The sequence below is a fragment of the Triticum aestivum genome, chromosome 3A (assembly GCF_018294505.1).
Source record: "Triticum aestivum cultivar Chinese Spring chromosome 3A, IWGSC CS RefSeq v2.1, whole genome shotgun sequence".
NCBI lineage: Eukaryota > Viridiplantae > Streptophyta > Magnoliopsida > Poales > Poaceae > Triticum > Triticum aestivum.
This window is the reverse complement of record NC_057800.1, coordinates 95,577,455-95,598,342: the sequence shown is the minus strand read 5'-3', so window position 1 is coordinate 95,598,342 and position 20,888 is coordinate 95,577,455.

The window sequence follows — 20,888 nt, the reverse complement described above, 5'->3', positions numbered from 1 at the left end:
GTAATGGACGGGAGCTGGGGTCCTGGCGCACTCTATATAAGCCACCCCCCTCCTCTGGGACAAGGGTTCGCACTTTCTATAATTCACACACATATATTCAGTCGACCGCCTCTGGGCTCCGAGACGTAGGGCTAGCTGTTACTTCCTCCGAGAAGGGCCTGAACTCGTAAACTCGTGTGTACAACTCCTCCATAGCTAGGATCTTGCCTCTACATTCCTACCACCCTATTCTACTGTCAGTCTTAGAACCACGACAGCTACCTCTTGAGCACTGTATTGGTTTTCCCCGAAGAGGAAGGGATGATGCAGCAAAGTAGCGTTAGTATTTCCCTCGGTTTTTGAGAACCAAGGTATCAATCCAGTAGGAGGCTACACGCGAGTCCCTCGTACCTGCACAAAACAAATAAATCCTCGCAACCAACGCGAATAGGGGTTGTCAATCCCTACACGGCCACTTACGAGAGTGAGATCTGATAGATATGATAAGATAATATTTTTGGTATTTTTGTGATAAAGATGCAAAGTAAAATAAAGGCAAAGTAAAAAAGCAAAGAAATAACTAAGTAGTAGGGGATTAATATGATGATGATAGACCCGGGGGCCATAGGTTTCACTAGTGGCTTCTCTCGAGAGCATAAGTATTCTACGGTGGGTGAACAAATTACTGTTCAGCAATTGACCGAATTGAGCATAGTTATGAGAATATCTAGGTGTGATCATGTATATAGGCATCACGTCCAAGACAAGTAGACCAACTCCTGCCTGCATCTACTACTATTACTCCACTCATCGACCGCTATCTAGCATGCATCTAGAGTATTAAGTTAAAAAAGAGTAACGCCTTAAGCAACATGACATGATGTAGAGGGATAAACTCATGAAATATGATGAAAACCCCATCTTGTTATCCTCGATGGCAACAATACAATACGTGCCTTGCTGCCCCTACTGTCACTGGGAAAGGACACCGCAAGATTGAACCCAAAGCTAAGCACTTCTCCCATTGCAAGAAAGATCAATCTAGTAGGCCAAACCAAACTGATAATTCGAAGAGACTTGCAAAGATAACCAATCATACATAAAAGAATTCAGAGAAGATTCAAATATTGTTCATAGATAGACTTGATCATAAACCCACAATTCATCGGTCTCAACAAACACACCGCAAAAAGAAGATTACATCGAATAGTTCTCCACAAGAGAGGGGGAGAACATTGTATTGAGATTCAAAAAGAGAGAAGAAGCCATATAGCTACTAACTATGGACCCGTAGGTCTGAGGTAAACTACTCACACTTCATCGGAAGGGCTATGGTGTTGATGTAGAAGCCCTCCGTGATCGATACCCCCTCCCGCGGAGCTCCGGAACAGGCCCCAAGATGGGATCTCGTGGATACTGAAAGTTACGGCGGTGGAATTAGGGTTTTGGCTCCGTATCTGATCGTTTGGGGGTACGTATGTATATATAGGAGGAACGAGTATGTCGGTGGAGCAACAGGGGGCCCACGGGGGTGGAGGGCGCGCCCCCTACCTTGTGGCCTCCTCCTTTGTGTCTTGACATAGGGTCCAAGTCTCCTGGGTCTTGGTCATTGAGAAAATCACGTTCCCGAAGGTTTCATTCCGTTTGGACTCCGTTTAATATTCCTTTTCTTTGAAACCCTAAAACAGGAAAAAAACAGCAATTCTGGGCTGGGCTTCCGGTTAATAGGTTAGTCCCAAAAATAATATAAAAGTGGATAATAAAGCCCAATAATGTCCAAAATAGTAGATAATATAGCATGGAGCAATCAAAAATTATAGATACGTTGGAGACGTATCAAGCATCCCCAAGCTTAATTCCTACTCGTCCTCGAGTAGGTAAATGATAAAAACAGAATTTTTGATGTGGAGTGCTACTTGGCATAATTTTAATGTAATTCTTCTTAATTGTGGTATGAATATTCAGATCCGAATGATTCAAGATGAAAGTTTAATATTGACATAAAAATAATAATACTTCAAGCATACTAACAAAGCAATCATGTCTTCTCAAAATAACATGGCCAAAGAAAGTTATCCCTACAAAATCATATAGTCTGGCTATGCTCCATCTTCACCACACAAAATATTTAAATCATGCACAACCCCGATGACAATCCAAGCAATTTTTTCATACTTTTGGTATTCTCAAACTTTTTCAATCTTCACGCAATACATGAGTGTGAGCCATGGACATAGCACTATAGGTGGAATAGAATGGTGGTTGTGGAGAAGACAAAAAGGGAGAAGATAGTCTCACATCAACTAGGCGTATCAATGGGCTATGGATATGCCCATCAATAGATATCAATGTGAGTGAGTAGGGATTGCCATAACGGATGCACTAGAGCTATAAGTGTATGAAAGCTCAACAAAAGAAACTAGGTGGGTGTGCATCCAACTTGCTTGCTCACGAAGACCTAGGGCATTTTGAGGAAGCCCATCATTGGAATATACAAGCCAAGTTCTATAATGAAAAATTCCCACTAGTATATGAAAATGATAACATATGAGACTCTCTATCATGAAGATCATGGTGCTACTTTGAAGCACAAGTGTGGTAAAAGGATAGTAGCATTGCCCCTTCTCTCTTTTTCTCTCATTTTTTTATTTGGGCCTTCTCTTTTTTATGGCCTCTTTTCTCTTTTTTTTATTTGGGCTTCTTTGGCCTCTTTTATTTATTTATTTTCGTCCGGAGTCTCATCCTGACTTATGGGGGAATCATAGTCTCCATCATCCTTTCCTCACTGGGACAATGCTCTAATAATGATGATCATCACACTTTTATTTACTTACAACTCAACAATTACAACTCGATACTTAGAATAAAATATGACTCTATATGAATGCCTCCGGCGGTGTACCAAGATATGCAATGAATCAAGAGTGACACGTATGAAAGAGTTATGAATGGTGGCTTGCCACAAATACGATGTCAACTACATGATCATGCTAAGCAATATGACAATGATGAAGTGTGTCATAATCAATGGAACGGTGGAAAGTTGCATGGCAATATATCTCGGAATGGCTATGGAAATGCCATAATAGGTAGGTATGGTGGCTGTTTTGAGGAAGGTATATGGTGGGTGTATGATACCGGCGAAAGGTGCGCGGTATTAGAGAGGCTAGCAAAGGTGGAAGGGTGAGAAAAGTGCGTATAATCCGTGGACTCAACATTAGTCATAAAGAACTCATATACTTATTGCAAAAATCTACAAGTTATCAAAGCAAAGTATTACGCGCATGATCCTAGGGGGATAGATTGGTAGGAAAAGACCATCGCTTGTCCCCGACCGCCACTCATAAGGAAGACAATCAAAAAATAAATCATGCTCCGACTTCATCACATAACGGTTCACCATACGTGCATGCTACGGGAATCACAAACTTTAACACAAGTATTTCTCAAATTCACAACTACTCAACTAGCATAACTTTAATATCACCATCTTCATATCTCAAAACAATTATCAAGTATCAAACTTCTCTTAGTATTCAACACACTCATAAGAAGGTTTTTACTATTCTTGAATACCAAGCATATTTGGATTATTTAAGTAAATTACCATGCTATTTAAGACTCTAAAAATAATCTAAGTGAAGCATGACAGATCAATAGTTTCTATAAAACAAATCCACCACCGTGCTCTAAAAAGATATAAGTGAAGTGCTAGAGCAAAACTATATAACTCAAAAGATATAAGCGAAGCACATAGAGTATTCTAACAAATTACAAATCATGTATGGCTCTCACAAAAGGTGTGTACATCAAGGATGATTGTGGTAAACTAAAAAGCAAGGACTCAAATCATACAAGACGCTCCAAGCAAAACACATATCATGTGGTGAATAAAAATATAGCTCCAAGTAAAGTTACCAATAGAAGTAGACGAAAGAGGGGATGCCTTCTGGGGCATCCCCAAGCTTTGGCTTTAGGTTTCCTTAGGTTATCTTGGGGGTGCCATGGGAATCCCCAAGCTTAGGCTCTTGCCACCCCTTGTTCCACAATCCATCAAATCTTTACCCAAAACTTGAAAACTTCACAACACAAAACTTAAAGTAGAAAATCTCATGAGCTCCGTTAGCGAAAGAAAACAAAAGACCACTTCAAGATACTGTAATGAACCCATTATTTATTTATATTGGTGTTAAACCTACTGTATTCCAACTTCTCTATGGTTTATAAACTATTTTACTAGCCATAGATTCATCAAAATAAGCAAACAACACACGAAAAACAGAATCTGTCAAAAACAGAACAGCCTGTAGTAATCTGTAGCTAGCGCAAGATCTGTAACCCCCAAAATTCTAAAATAAATTTCTGGACGTGACGAATTTATCTATTAATCATCTTAAAAAAGAATTAACTAAATAGCACTTTCTAAATAAAAATGGCAGCAGTTCTCGTGAGCGCTAAAGTTTCTGTTTTTTTACAGCAAGTGTAACAAGACTTTCCCCAAGTCTTCCCAACGGTCCTACTTGGCACAAACACTAATTAAACACAAAAAACACAAGAAAACAGAGGCTAGATAAATTATTTATTACTAAACAGGATCAAAAAGCAAGGAATAAAAATAAAATTGGGTTGCCTCCCAACAAGCGCTATCGTTTAACGCCCCTAGCTAGGCATAACAAGCAAGGATAGATCTAGGTATTGCCATAATAATAAGATAGATCATTAAAACTCATTTCATATTCTCTACGTTTGGCGGCAAGTTTTCTTTGAGGCAAGCAAAAGTAATCAAAAGGGCTAAATTTAATGGGGCAAGAGTCCCCAAGATCAACCTTAGGAGGTATAGGTTCCTCCTTTGGTCCTTCGTATTGCACAACCAATTCATCATTGTAAGCATTCTTTTGACAGAACTTTGTGAGCCTATATTCAAGAGAATATCCTAGTTCATTATTTTGAATAGCCAAATCATCATTAAGTTCAGAAATTCTATCAACTAAAACATTGGTAGGAACCCTTTTTCTAAGATTTTCATTGAAAGCAACATAGTCTAGAGATTGAAAATGCACTATTTCTTCTTGATCAAAGAGGATGGCCTCTATGGGAGGACGACAAGCGTCCACCCTATAATGCGCAAAGATTTCTTTGGCCTCTCTTATTATGAATCTAAACTCATGATCCAAAAAGATAGTAGGGGCACGCTTAACAGGAGAATGTTCAATATTAGAAAATTCTAGGAAAATCCTTTGTATGCAAGGGTGCATGTGCATGAATTGTCTTTCAAGTTCAACTACAAGCATGGCAATAGCGTCCGCAAGACTACTAGTTCTATGAAGGATGGAACTACCCATGGAAGTTAAAGCACCGGCACAAGTAAAGAAATCTTGAATAACTCCTTTTCCAATAATATTACCACTACCAACACGGAAATTTTTTGTATGTAAGATGGGTGGTTCTTTAGCAGGAGCATCAGAATTTTTCATGATATTATTATTATCCATATCGACAATAATTTCTCCAATTTCAGATATAGAGGCAGAAGGTAAGGGACTAGCCATAACGACAAGCAAACGAACTAACACACAAGCAAACAAAAGGCAAGCGGGCAAAAAGAGGCAAATAGAGAAAGAGAGGGAGGATAGAGAGAGAGGGCAAATAAAACGCAAGGCTGAAGTGGGGGACAGGAAAACGAGAGGAAAATGGAAAATAATGTAATGCAGGAGATAAGGGTATGTGATGGGTACTTGCTATATTGACTTTTGCATAGACCTCCCCGGCAACGGCGCCAGAAATCCTTCTTGCTACCTCTTGAGCACTGCGTTGGTTTTCCCCGAAGAGGAAGGGATGATGCAGCAAAGTAGCGTAAGTATTTTCCTCAGTTTTTGAGAACCAAGGTATCAATCCAATAGGAGGCTACACGCGAGTCCCTCGTACCTGCACAAAACAAATAAATCCTAACAACCAACGCGAATAGGGGTTGTCAATCCCTACACGACCACTTACGAGAGTGAGATCTGATAGATATGATAAGATAATATTTTTGGTATTTTTGTGATAAAGATGCAAAGTAAAATAAAGGCAAAGTAAAAAAGCAAAGGAAATAACTAAGTAGTAGGAGATTAATATGATGATAGACCCTGGGGCCATAGGTTTCACTAGTGGCTTCTCTCGAGAGCATAAGTATTCCACGGTGGGTGAACAAATTACTGTTGAGCAATTGACAGAATTGAGCATAGTTATGAGAATATCTAGGTATGATCATGCATATAGGCATCACGTCCGAGACAAGTAGACCGACCCCTGCCTGCATCTACTACTATTACTCCACTCATCGACCGCTATTCAGCATGCATCTAGAGTATTAAGTTAAAAACAAAGTAACACCTTAAGCAAGATGACATGATGTAGAGGGATAAACTCATGCAATATGATGAAAACCCCATCTTGTTATCCTCGACGGCAACAATACAATACGTGCCTTGCTGCCCCTACTGTCACTGGGAAAGGACACCGCAAGATTGAACCCAAAGATAAGCACTTCTCCCATTGCAAGAAAGATCAAACTAGTAGGCCAAACCAAACTGATAATTCGAAGAGAGACTTGCAAAGATAACCAATCATATATAAAAGAATTCAGAGAAGATTCAAATATTATTCATAGATAGACTTGATCATAAACCCACAATTCATGGGTCTTAACAAACACACCGCAAAAAGAAGATTACACCGAATAGTTCTCCACAAGAGAGGGGGAGAACATTGTACTGAGATCCAAAAAGAGAGAAGAAGCCATCTAGCTACTAACTATGGACCCGTAGGTCTGAGGTAAACTACTCACACTTCATCAGAAGGGTTATCGTGTTGATGTAGAAGCCCTCCGTGATCTATGCCCCCTACGGCGGAGCTCCGGAACAGGCCCCAAGATGGGATCTCGTGGATACAGAAAGTTACGGCGGTGGAATTAGGGTTTTGGTTCCGTATCTGATCGTTTGGGGGTACGTAGGTATATATAGGAGGAAGGAGTACGTCGGTGGAGCAACAGGGGGGCCACGAGGGTGGAGGGCGCGCCTGGGGGGGGTAGGCGTGCCCCCCTACCTTGTGGCCTCCTCTTTTGTATCTTGACGTAGGGTCCAAGTCTCCTGGGTCTTGTTCGTTGAGAAAATCACGTTCCCGATGGTTTCATTCTGTTTGGACTCCGTTTGATATTCCTTTTCTTCGAAACCCTAAAATAGGCCAAAAAACAGCAATTCTGGGCCGGGCCTCCGGTTAATAGGTTAGTCCCAAAAATAATATAAAAGTGGATAATAAAGCCCAATAATGTCCAAAACAATAGATAATATAGCATGGAGCAATCAAAAATTATAGATACATTGGAGACGTATCACTAGTTTATTTTATTTGAATAATAAAATCATGAAAAACACAAAAATGACTTAGCCGTTTTTATGCCTCAGCGTTGATGACGTGATGTGAATCCGCAAAAGGTTGAGGTTGACCGCGACGGGTTATAGATGATCCTGTATGAGTCGCGTGTCAATAACCCAGCCGATGGTTTGACCCGGCGGCTTGTTAAAGTTGATCAAACCACAGCGACGGAGATTTATGCATCTGCCCATTGAGCCATCCAGTGCAGGTAGAGGCTGATAATATATTATTATTTGCTTCAGAGTTGTTGGAGTAGACTGGGCCACGGGGGCGGCGATTTGCACCCGCCCGCTGAGCAACTCGTGTGGACGGGCGCGGCTCCAGTGTGTTGGTAGATGCGGGGGTTGGCCACGGCATTCGAAGCCGGCGTGTACGCGTGAGTTGACCGCAGCGTTGTAAGCCGGCGCGGACGCGCGAGTCGTCCGTGGTGTTGTAAGCTGGCGCGGACGCGTAAGTCGATCGTGTGGGCGTTGATGTAGATCAGACTGCAGGGGCGGAGGCTTGGGCGCATCTGTTGAGCGGTGCGGCACGCACAGATGCCGGTGCAGACGATGCCGGCGGATGCTCCATATGCGCGGTATGGCGTCACATTTATAGTGAACACTTGTCCTATATTGGTTGGATACCACCTTTAGATGACTCATAATCTGTGTGCGGTCGTGCATTGGATGTCTATTTGATAGATCATCCATATGCAGACTAAAAAGGACCAAAGGGAGTAGTACAACCTCACCCCTATGTTAGTAGCACTTTCAATGACCTTGAAATTTGTGCTGATGTGATGCATGGCCGCCATCATTGTTTACTTTGTTTTTTTTAATCTATTCACTTTGCCTTCCGGTGAGTGCTGCTGCATTGGTGTAATGCCTTGGGATCCCTGATCTAGAATTGGGGGAGAAGGAGAGAAAGGGGAGTAGGTGAGAAGCATGTGAGGGGAGAGGTTAGTTCATATCTTTTCCTTCCTGCCGAATCATCCGGGTTTGGTACAATAAGTAGCCGGCACAACGGGCCAGCCGCCCTTGACACACTCACGCTCACAAGGCCCACGACCCAGCTCACCACACAGGGTGCTGCAGGTTCAGTTCAGGTGCAACTTTGAACTTGCACTTCTTCAGTCCGCTGCATATGCAGGTTACTGTCATATGCAGGCACGACATTGTCCCCCCTTGACAGGATTCCCCGTCCAAGATGCTGGCATTTGGAAAACATTGACGAAGCACCGAGTAATCGTCCCAGGTTGCTACTGCGAATGGCATGTTATCCCACTGAATCTGCAGCTAGACGACCGGTGCATCTCCTTTATTCATCATGCGACGGTCCAGAATGGCTGTCCGTTGTAACTCGTTGGCAGCTAGATCCGGTACCTTGAGGAGCTCAGAGAAGACCTGTGTGTAATTGGGGACGAAGGGCTTCAACTGGGAGACGTGAAACACAGGATGTATGCGGCTGTCTGGAGGGAGTTGGAGCCGGTAAGCGAGCGTGCCCACACGCTCGGTAATGAGGAAGGGCGATTGGCGATTGAAGTCTGGGCATAAGGTTAAAGCTTGAGTAGTACCTGTTCTCCCACATCAAGTGCGCGCTCGGCGTGGTGACGATCTGCCTGTTTCTTGAAACGGTCTTGGGCGCGAGCTAGCTGCGATCGGAGAAACTTAGTGTGCGTGGCCCAGTCCAGGTCCCCGCCTTGGGCGGCCTCTGGCAGCTCGAAGCTCAGTTGTGGTAGTCCTCCATGATTTTGTTCTCTTCCATATAAAGCATTAAACGAGGAGCGGTTCAGAGAGGAGTGATGGGTCGAGTTGTACCAGAATTCTGCCGTAGGTAGCCATTTGCGCCATTGCTTGGGCATGTCGTGCACAGCGCACCGAAGATGCATCTCCAGACACTGGTTGGCGTGCTCCATTTGGCCGTCTGTCTGCGGATGGTACGCCGTGGAATACAGAATCTTGGTCCCTGCGGCGGCGAAGATCTCTCACCATATTGCGCTGGTGAAAAGCTTGTCACGACCGAACACGATGGAGTGTGGCACGCCATGGAGCTTGATGACGTGTTCCCAGAACGCGCGCGTGACCTGGGCGGCCGTGAAGGGGTGGGGGAGCGGCACGAAATGTGTGTACTTGGTGAGCCGGTCGACGATGACCATAATGGCATGGTACCCCTTAGATTTGGGAAGTCCTTTGACGAAATGCATGGTCAATTCCTGCCATGGTTCTTGAGGGATCGACAGTGGTTGGAGCTTGCCGGTCGGGTGCATGTGCTCGTGCTTGGCGTGCTGGCACACCGCGCACTGCTTGATGAAGTCTTCGACCGCGCGCTTCAGGCCGGTCTAGGCGAACATCTTATGGACACGGTGGTAGGTCGCCGTGGCGCCAGAGTGACCGCTGACAACGCTGTGGTGAAGCACGGAGATGAGCTTCGTCTGCAGGGCCGAGTTCGTGCCAATCTATAGGCGCCCATGCTGCCTGATGACGCCTTGCTATAGGGTGAGCTCCTGGTCGTCGGTGTCAATGACGACGAGCTTGGCGAGCAGATCCTGGGCGTCCAGGTCTATCGCGTATGAGTTGGCGACTTCCTGGAGCCACTGTGGTTGACACAAGGAGAGCGCGTCGAGAGCCATCAGGTGGCCGACACGCGATAGCGCGTCTACTGCGCTGTTGTCGGTGCCACGCTTGTAGCGGAAGGTGAATTGGATGCCGACCATCTTCACCATGGCCTTGCGCTACAGCTCCACCGCCAATTGCTGATCGCTGAGAGCACAGAGGCTCCTGTGATTGGTGACAATCTCGAATGGCGCCCGCTGAAGATATGGCCTCCACTTGTCGATTGCCATCATGACGGCCAAGAATTCCTTTTTGTAGGTTGACAGCTTCTGATTGCGCACGCCCAAGGCTTTGTTGAGGTAGGACACGGGGTGACCGCCTTGGATGAGCACGGCGCCCACGCTAGTGTTGCAGGCATCGGTCTCGATGGTGAACGGGTGTGAGAAGTCCGGAAGGGCGAGCACGGGTGTGCTCATCATCGCCTTCTTGAGCATGATGAATGCGTCCTGGGCCTTCTCGTTCCACTCGAATCCCTTCTTGGTGAGCAGCCGTGTCGAGGGCTTGGCAATGATTCTGTAGTGTGGGGCGAATTTCCGGTAGTAGCCGATCAGTCCGAGGAAACCGTGTAGCTCGGTTTGGTTCATTTGAACGGGTCGGGCGTTCATCGCACTGGTCTTGCTGGAGTCTGTTGCGACGCTGTCCATGGAGATGATATGGCCCAAGTACTCGATGCTGATTTGAGCAAAAAAGCACTTGGAGGCCTTGGCGAACAACTAGTGCTCGCGTAGGAGGTCCAAGGTCACCCAGTGATGCTCTTCGTGCTCCTGTAGTTCCTCACTGAAAACCAAGATGTCGTCAAGGAAAATGATGATGAACTTACGTACGTGGCACCCAAAGATGGTGTTCATCAGGCACTGGAACATGGCTGGTGCATTGCATAGGCCAAAGGGCATCACACGAAAATGATAATGCCCATGGTGCGTCTTGAAAGCTATCGTTTCCTCATCTTCTTCACGCGTGCGTATTTGGTGGTAGCCGACTCGGAGATTGATCTTGGAGAAGTAAGCAACACTAGCTAGTTCATCGAGAAGCTCGTCCACTATGGGAAAGGGGAACTTGTTCTTTACTGTAACAGAATTCAGTCATCGAAAATCAACACAAAACCGCCAACTCCCATATTTTTTCTTTACTAGCAGCACTGGAGCAGCATACGGGCTCGAGCTATGGGTGATCACTCCTGGCTGCCTTGAATATTACCTTTTGACATCCTTGAATATTACCTTGGGGTGCCTTGGGCATCCCCAAGCTTAGGCTCTTGCCACTCCTTATTCCATAGTCCATCAAATCCTTACCCAAAACTTGAAAACTTCACAACAGAAAACTCCAACAGAAAATCTCGTAAGCTCTATTAGTATAAGAAAAATAAATCACCACTTTTCGTACTATTGTGAAATCAGTCTTTATTTATATTGGTGTACTATCTACTGTATTCCAACTTTTCCATGGTTCATACCCCCCGATACTAGCCATAGATGCATCAAAATAAGCAAACAACACGCGAAAAACAGAATCAGTCAAAAACGGAACAGTGTGTAGCAATATGGATATTTCGAATACTTCTGTAACTCCAATTTTTTTGAGAAATTAGGAAGTCCCAGATAATTTTTTTTATTAATCCTCTGCAAAAAGAATCAGTATTTTATCGCGCTTCTATTAAAAATTAAAACTAATCTCCTGGTCGCAAAAGTTTCTGTTTTTCAGCAGGATCAAATCAACTATTACCATAAGCTATGCCAAAGGTCTTACTTGGCACAAACACTAATTAAAACTCAAAACCACATGTAACCAGAGGCTAGATGATTTATTCAAAGCAAAACATGACCTACAAAGCAAGAACAAAAATAAAAATGGGTTGCCTCCCAATAAGCGCTATTGTTTAACGCCCCTAGCTAGGCATAAAAACACGAATAGATCTAAGTATTATCATCTTTGGCATGCAATCCATAAGTGGCTATCATAATAGATTCATAAGGCAATTTAATTTTATTTCTTGGAAAGTGTTCCATCCTTTCCTTAATGGAAATTGAAATATAATATTTCCTTCTTTCATATCAATAATTGCACCAATCGTTCTAAGGAAAGGTCTAACAAGAATAATAGGACATGTAGGATTGCAATCTATATCAAGAACAATGAAATATATGGGCACATAATTCCTATTTGCAACAATAATAACATCATTAATTCTTCCCATAGGTTTCTTAATAGTGGAGTCCGCAAGATGCAAATTTAAGGAACAACCATCAAATTCACGGAAACCTAACACATCACATAAAGTTTTCGGAATCGTGGAAACACTAGCACCCAAATCACACAAAGCATAGCATTCATAATCCTTAATATTAATCTGAATAGTAGGTTCCCACTCATCATAAAGTTTTCTAGGGATAGAAACTTCCAAATTAATCTTTTCTTCATAAGATTGCATCATAGCATCAACGATATGTTTAGTAAAAGCTTTGTTTTGAGTATAAACATGAGGAGAATTCAACACGGATTGCAACAAGGAAATACAATCTATTAAAGAGCAATTATCATAATTAAAGTCCGTGAAATCCAAAATAGTGGGTTCATTGCTATCTAAAGTTTTGAGCTCTCCAATCCCACTTTTATAAATTTTTGTATCAAGATCTAAAAATTCTGAATCATTGGGACGCCTTCTAACTAAAGTTGACTCATATCCAGTCCCATCTTTATCAAGATTAACATTGGAAAACAAAGATTCAATAGGAGTCACATCAATCACTTTTAAATCTTCATCATTATTTCCATGGAAACTAGAAGAACATGCTTTTGTAAACCAATCTTTTTTAGCACGCATCTTAGCGGTTCTTTCTTTGCACTCATCAATGGAAATTCTCATGGCTTTGAGAGACTCATTGATATCATGCTTAGGTGGAATAGATCTAAGTTTCGAAGAATCAACATCAAGAGAAATTATATCCACGTTCCTAGCCAAATCATCAATCTTAAGCAATTTTTCTTCAATCCAAGCATTGAAATTCTTTTGCGAACTAATAAATTCTTTAACACTATTCTCAAATTTAGAGGGCATCTTATTATAATTTCCATAAGAATTGTTGTAGGAATTACCATAATTATTAGAGAAATTACTAGGAAATGGCCTAGGGTTAAAATTACCTCTATACGCATTATTACCAAAATTGTGCCTACCAACAAAATTAACATCCTGTCAGGACCCCGATTCCAAGTCACATCGATCTAGCCGGTAACACCTCATATCACTTTGCGGCCTCACGCACGGTATTCCCACGGGTGTCGCCTTACCATGGCCCGGGACCATTTGCGCCTTTTGGCTCACGTATATGATAGTGTCGCTAGCATCCATATGATAGAGAACCCGGGCCGACATGGCTAGTCGTGAACCCAAAGCGGCACTAACCCATGGGGACAGGCATACATGAATCAACTTCGAGCATGTCGGTCAGCAGCGTGCGAATTCGGGCTGTAGCACTGGGCTAACAGGACTCCGGTAACCCGGGCTATAGCAGGCTAGACAGGACCCCGGATGTCACCGTGTGACATTTCCCCGAAGGGACAGACACAGGAACGAAGTGAAACACATGTCGGCCAGTCAAGTGTCCTGAGCAGTAGTGCTGGGCTAGCAGGACTCCGGTGAACCGGGGTGTAGCGGACTACTATGGCTCATGGAAGCACTAGACTACATTTCCCCATAAGAGAGGCTGCCAAGGATAAACAACTAGATTGTCGGATCCCACACATACCAAGCATTTCAATCATACACACAATATGCCCGATATGTGTAAATACAACATGGCATCACAACATAACTCTACGACTCAAAGTATTTATTCATTAGGCTCCGAGGAGCCAAGATATTACAAACATGGTCTCATGACCCAACAATCATAGCATACAAATCAAAGCACATGCGGAAGCTTAACATGTCTGAGTACAGACATCTACAAATGAAAAGGCTGAGAAGCCTGACTATCTACCAGATCCTGCCGAGGGCACAAGATCGTAGCTGAGGTAACAAGCTAAACATCGAAGTCCACGTGGAACTACTAGCGAGACTGAAGTCTCTCTGCAAAACATAAATTAAGCAAACGTGAGTACAAATGTACCCAGCAAGACTTACATCAGAACTAACTACATAAGCATCGGTATCAACAAAGGGGGTGGTGGAGTTTAACTGCAGCAAGCCAGCTTTGACTCAGTGGCTAACCTGAACTACGACTGCAAGCAACTCTTTTGAGGTGGCGCACACGAGTCCACATATTCACCATATCAATACACCACTATGGATCCACTCTCGTCTCCCTACGAGAAGGCCATCCATAGCACTCACGCTTATCTTGCGTATTTTAGAGTATGCACTTTCACTTGTCTATGAACTATGCAAGGGGTCCAAGTTTCCATATCCGAGGAATCCGGCTATTCGAATAGATAATGATAACCCTGCAGGGGTGTACTTCTTCACACACGCTCCCACCACTTACCATCGTTTACACGACATGTACTGGGCAACCTTCAAGCGGAAGCCCAACGAGGGTGTCGGCCACGGCCTACCTAAACACTCAAGTCTCTAGTCTAGGTTTATCGCCTATCCAGGTTCCATCCGCAGGGAGTCCGGCCGAGGTTTCCACATACGGCCTCGAACGATGTGAACAGGGTTCTCGAGACACCAAACGGGCGCCCGATACACCGTGCCATGGTGTATCTACCACATCATAGCCCACCCCTAGGGTCAGCACTAGGCACGGCCGCCAACACATAACCTACAAACACCAGAAACTAGTTGCAACTCCTGGACAGAGTACTAGGGTGATTAAGAAGCCGAGAGGGTCAATTAAGGATCCCAATGAGTGGTAGTAGCTGTTCATGGATCACAGACACAGAACTCAGTTCCTAAGAATGGTTTCAATGAGACAACCCACCATGTACTCCTACATGGCCTCTCACCACTACCTTTACCAAATCGTGTTCACACACTCAGCTCACACACGGTAGGACATGCTCATCACCATTCCAATTCATTCCCGATGAATCAGACCCGACACAACTCTATGCAATAGCAGGCATGACAAACAAGCATGAATGAGTAGGCACATCAGGGCTCAAACAACTCCTACTCATGCTAGTGGGTTTCATCTATTTACTGTGGCAATGACAGGTCATGCAGAGGAAAGGGGTTCAACTACCGCAGCATGTAACAGTTGAATCGTTGTTGTCCTAATGCAGTAAAAGAGAGCAGGAGCGAGAGAGTGGGATTGTATCAGAATGAACAAGGGGGTTTTGCACTTCTGAAGATAGTAATAGCTCTTCATCGGTGTCATCGAACTCATCGTCGGAACCACGTTTACTGAGAGGGGACAATACCGGCAAACAAGGAAGAAACACAATCAATGCAATGCAACAATATGATGCATGCTCATGACATGGCAAAATGAGTGTGTTTTGGCTAATGCAACTTAGAACAGATTGGTTTGAGTTCATTTGAATTAAGGATTCAAATGCAAACCCAAAATAAGAGGTCATATTAGTGCATTAACTTGTTTCACCTAAACAGCAAGGTTGAAGTGTTCTAACATGCATGAAAACAGCATAAATGGATAGATTGGATTTTTCTGATCATTTTTCATATATAATTTATTTCATTCTGAGCTATATATTATTTTCTATGATTTTTAGAAGTTTAGGCAATTTTCTGGATTTTTCTGATTAATAATAAATCCAGAAAATTATTAACTGCATTAGCATTGCGTCACTGTGACGTCAGCAGGTCAACTGCGGCTGACTAGGTCAAACCTGACGTGTGGGGGCCACACGTCAGTGGCATAGGGTTGTTTAGCTCGCTGACAGGTGGGCCAGGTCAACGGCCACGTCAGCAGGGTCAACTCCGACGCGTGGGTCCCGCTGGGTTAATCTAAACTAAACAGAAAATAAAGACCGGGGTTAATTAGGGCGTGGGGCCCATATGTCATCAAAACAGAACACTAACCAAATGTGATTAGTACCTAAACTAATGGTGCCATGTCAGCTAAACGGCGATTAGCCGCCGGTGCTAAGCAGAACGTGACGGGGTTGCCCGTCCGGCCAACTCCGGCGATGAGAGGTCGCGTGGCCGGGCGCGTTGGAACGCCTGCAGCATGGCGCATCCGATGGTGGTGATGGCTGGACCTGGGGTGGTCTGTGGCGGCGGCGGCAAGTTGGGCGACGGCCGGAGTTCGGGTGTTTGCGAGATCGGCGCTGCAGGGTGCAAACGAGCGCAGCATGGCACTAGGGAGGCTCTACGTGTGGTGGTGAGCATGTTGGACGCACGCCTGGGGCCAAATGGTCAACAGAGCTGCATCGGCGGCGAGTGCGGGCGGTGGCGCAGTCGGGCGGGAGGGGCGTGGTGGCTGCGGAGTGCAGGAGAGAAAACGGAGAGGGGGAGGATGATCAGCAGCTCACAGTGAACACGGGGAGCGAGTCGGCGAGCTCGGGGAGGGGCCAAAGCGAGCGGGGCGGCGAGGGGGATCTCTGGCTTCCAACAGCGAGGATGAGGATGATGGTGTCGCTTAGGGCGTTCCGCGGGCGCGTGCTTCGTCTTGAGGGTCCGTGGCGTCGAGGCGGAGCCTCTGGACATCACGGAGAGGCGAGGGAGAGGCGATGGCCGCGGTTGCACTCGTCGGCGGCGACGACGGCGCTTGGTGGTTTGCGTGCGAGAGAGCCAGAGGAGGAGGGGAGATCGGGGAGAGGCTGAGAGGGCCTGGGGGCGCGTGGCGTCTCCAGGGCGACGTCGGGGAGGCGGCAGCAAGCAGGAGGTGGCCAGGCGCGACGTCGACGCTCGCCACCGAGCTGCTTCGTGCGCTGGCAAGGGGAAGAAGACAAGCGTGCCCCTGGTGGCTGGGCCAGCTACAGTGTTGGGCCGAGGTAAGTGGCCAGGTACTATCTCTCTCTCTCTCTCTTTTATTTCTGTTTTTTTCTATTTTCTGCTGTTGTTTTTGATTTAGTAAAAATACTAAACCACTTGGTAAAATCCTGAAAATAATTTTAGGCACCTTTGAAATATTTTCCAATAGCCCTCAAGTACTTTCAGGATTATTTGGACAATTAAAAATATTTATAAGATTTAAATGTCCAAATTCAAATACTTATGGATTACTTCAAAAATCCAAAGTGTCCTAGAAAAATGTGCACCATTTTTGGCAGAGGTTCTAGACCAATCCAAAGATGATGAACATTTTTGGGAAGGCATTTTGTGTTCATTGAAAATATTTTTATTTGAACCTAGTCGAATTCTTTCTGATGCTAGGGTTTGGTCAATCCCCATTTCAACTTAAATAGAATTAAAACATGATGCAACAAGATGCAAAACACCAGGCAGTACCATAAGCTAGGGATGTGACAGCTCACCCCCACTAAACAAGAATCTCGTCCTGAGATTCAAGACGTGAGGTAAGAAGACAGAGGGGATACAAAGCTAGCACAATCTTCATGATCCAAGTGCGCTCATCGAAGATGTTGATTCGTTCTACCACATGATCTTGACGTCTTGGCCTTCAAGATCATCATCTAGCATGATGGCGATAGAGAAAAACTCTACAAGATTTGATCTTCATAAAGATCGAACGGGTCACGAACAACTCGAATTGGATGAAAGAATGCCTCTTGAGCTAAAACACAAGACACTCATCGGGGTGAAAGGAAATAGATGGCGATGGCTCGATTTGGTAGGGAACAATTCCATGCTTAAGAGGGTGGTGAGCGGTTGTCGACGTAGCGAGGAGTGGAGTTGCCATGATCCCATAACGAGACATCTTAAAGAAGGTGACTCGCAGAAATATTCCCTTCAGTGGCAAAAAGAATTACTTTTGATACGGAGATCATTGAAACTCTCTATACCAGCCTAAGGCAATTCACCAACAATCATTTGGTGAAGTTCAGAGGAATGGCATGCCCAGACTAGAATGGATGATGTGGACTACCTTGTTGAAGACAACGCAATGGATGATTTTTGCTTATCACCGGAAATGGATGGGACCCATGACAAGACCACTTTTGAAGATGATCCTGGATAGCAACTACCGAGAAGGGCATCCCATGGGGAATTGGCACAATAGTGGTGCAAACTAGGAACAAAATGCAACTGTTGGGAAGGTTCCAACCATCGTGTCTGCCTGAGATTCAGATCTGGTTGGTGTCAGGATATTCCAGACTCAGCATGTCCGAAAGAAAGTTTGCAACACAATCAACGAGATGACGTTGCGAGATTCTCGGGATATGAATTACGATAGCAGGCTCTAAAACATGAGCCGGTTCTGCTACATACATGTGAGCATGTTATCCAAGACAAGAATGACCACATAGTAGTCTTATAGTAAAAAACACTATCGAGTTCTGGTTGGGAACCATCATTGGGATAATGAAGTCTTGTGCATATCCGTCCGGGCCCTTCAGGGTTAGCGCATGAACTTATTTTCTTTGAATAAATCAATCAGTGGCTTGGTGTGCTAGGAAATACCGATGGGATGGAGGTAGCTAATCTCTCAAGCCATAGTATACTTCGCACGTGCATGACTGACTTGGGATGATTCCCGAGGAAGCAAAACCAACTTTGTCGAATTCACGATGGCAACTTGCACCTAATGCACGTGAACTTGGAGAAAGCCACTTCTTGCACCAAACATATACCTCATGAACGCAACATGAAGGCAATGGTTACAAAGTTCCCAATACTAGCTTAATGTTCAACATGAATCATGGGGAAGACAAAATGTTGCTGATGGGCTCAACAGCAACTCATCAAAGTTTCCATACCACTGGACTTCCACCATCATGTGAACACGGTGATAGCATTGGTCGGACCAAAATATGTAATGGTGTATGCTCGAGGGATCAACCACGAGTAAGACAACATTACAAACATCGTTGGTTTTGATTTGACTTGACGATAGCCCATACTCAGGTTAAAGTTTTGACAAGACAATAAATCCAACAACTAATCACGAGGACCAATTGGTGAAGATAGCATATTTCTTCAACACACGCACACACAAAAAGATATCCCTTAACATGAACTAGGTCAGACAAGCTTTTATCTTCCAACTCACCAAGTTGTTGTTTAGCTTAACCAACTAGCTTAGGGGTATCCAACACCGATTCTTGGAGAAAAAGGCGTGGCTACAAGAAACCAACTTGGTCACGAACTCAACATAGCGGTCAGGTGACAACCTGGTAACACTTCCGAGAAGATATTCGGAAAATCACGAACCACCAATATGTTACTAAGCTCGAGAGCAACCTTGCTTCTCAGGGCAAGATGATATGATCAAAAGAGTGAGGGATTGAGACAATCCTAACTCATGGATCGAAGAGTGCACCAGAAATAAGGATTAGGTAGCACGATCAATGTTAGGATGATGATTTAATAACCAACAAGCTAAGAATGAGAATGTTGTCCATTTACTACCAAGCAACGAGTTGCTCGGAGTATTTATTTCACACATCACAATTCACTTGTCGGCATTCCGGTTACAACAACACAAGGACCGAGGAATGAATGATGATGGTGAGAAGTATCACTGTGTCAAGTATTCATAAGAGATGGTGCAATTCCCATAATATCCTTGACATAGATACGGTAACACTTCAAGGTAGAACAGAGAAAAAGATGGATTGGCATTTTGATCCACGGAATACAACTACTTTGACCCAATCCTAGATATGGACGAGGTACTGGGGTTTGTTTCTCCTAGTCATTCCGGAATAGAGTGGCGTAAAGTACCAGAAGAATAGAAGGCATCGATGAACACAAATGCACACATACTCTTGGCTATCAACTGATAGAGGACGGTCGGGATACAACTGAAGAGGAACAACTCAAGGATCATATTTTTTTTGAGTTTTGGATGCATAGATTAGTATGTCGAATCAAGTTCAACATGTTTCTTTCGGATAACCCATGCAGAGAGGTAGGACTGGCAGAGTCACAATTATGGATGGAGAACTCCTCAAGAGTACTCTGTGATCTTTTGGTTCAAATAACTTCTGCCATATTGGCTCATGGTATTGGAAGAACGATGTACCACAGACCTTGAGGACTACCAAAAGATTACTAATAACCTAAAGGAACGAGCAAACACTATCAACATGAGGTAAGTAGAGTAAATCTTGGGCTCAAGAACCCAAAAATAGAATACCTACTACTAAATGGCATCACGGGATGCTTTCGAGAATGGTGGCCAGAATCATCACACTGGGAACACAAAACATGGCTAGATTACTAGCTGACTCCCTAAAACACCTAGGGTCATAATAATAGCTCCAACATATATGTTGAGGTAGTAGAGTACCTCAACAGACCATTAGTGTGCTTAATCTGGCCCAAAAGGACATTGGAAACGGGAAGAAGGGATTTGCAAATGCATCAGACTAGTTAGAGACCTAGGATGACTCGGACAGCATAACGGTTGTAAATGCTCAAAAGATTTGAGACATCCTGCAAAATGGTGGCATAACCACTCAACAACACAATATCAATGTTCCGAGATCAACTGTCAACATACGGAAGTAGTAGGAACAGAACTGAGGCTTGAAACTATCAATTCTATAAGCCTATGGATTAGTAACACGTGACCCTGATAGAAGGAGAGAGCCTAGTCCTTAACCCACGTAGAATGAGAAGAGAATGACTCAGATCAGAGGGCATAAGGTAAAGGAGTAAAAAGAGCCTTAGGTTCCCTCCCACAATCAATTCCCCTACATATAACTAAAGCATTTCTAGACTTGACATCGACCAGTTTGGCTTGGTAATCCTACAGGCAGTCAGGCTCTGATACCAACGCTGTCAGGACCCCGATTCCAAGTCGCATCGATCTAGTCGGTAACACCTCATATCACTTTGCGGCCTCACGCACGGTATTCCCACGG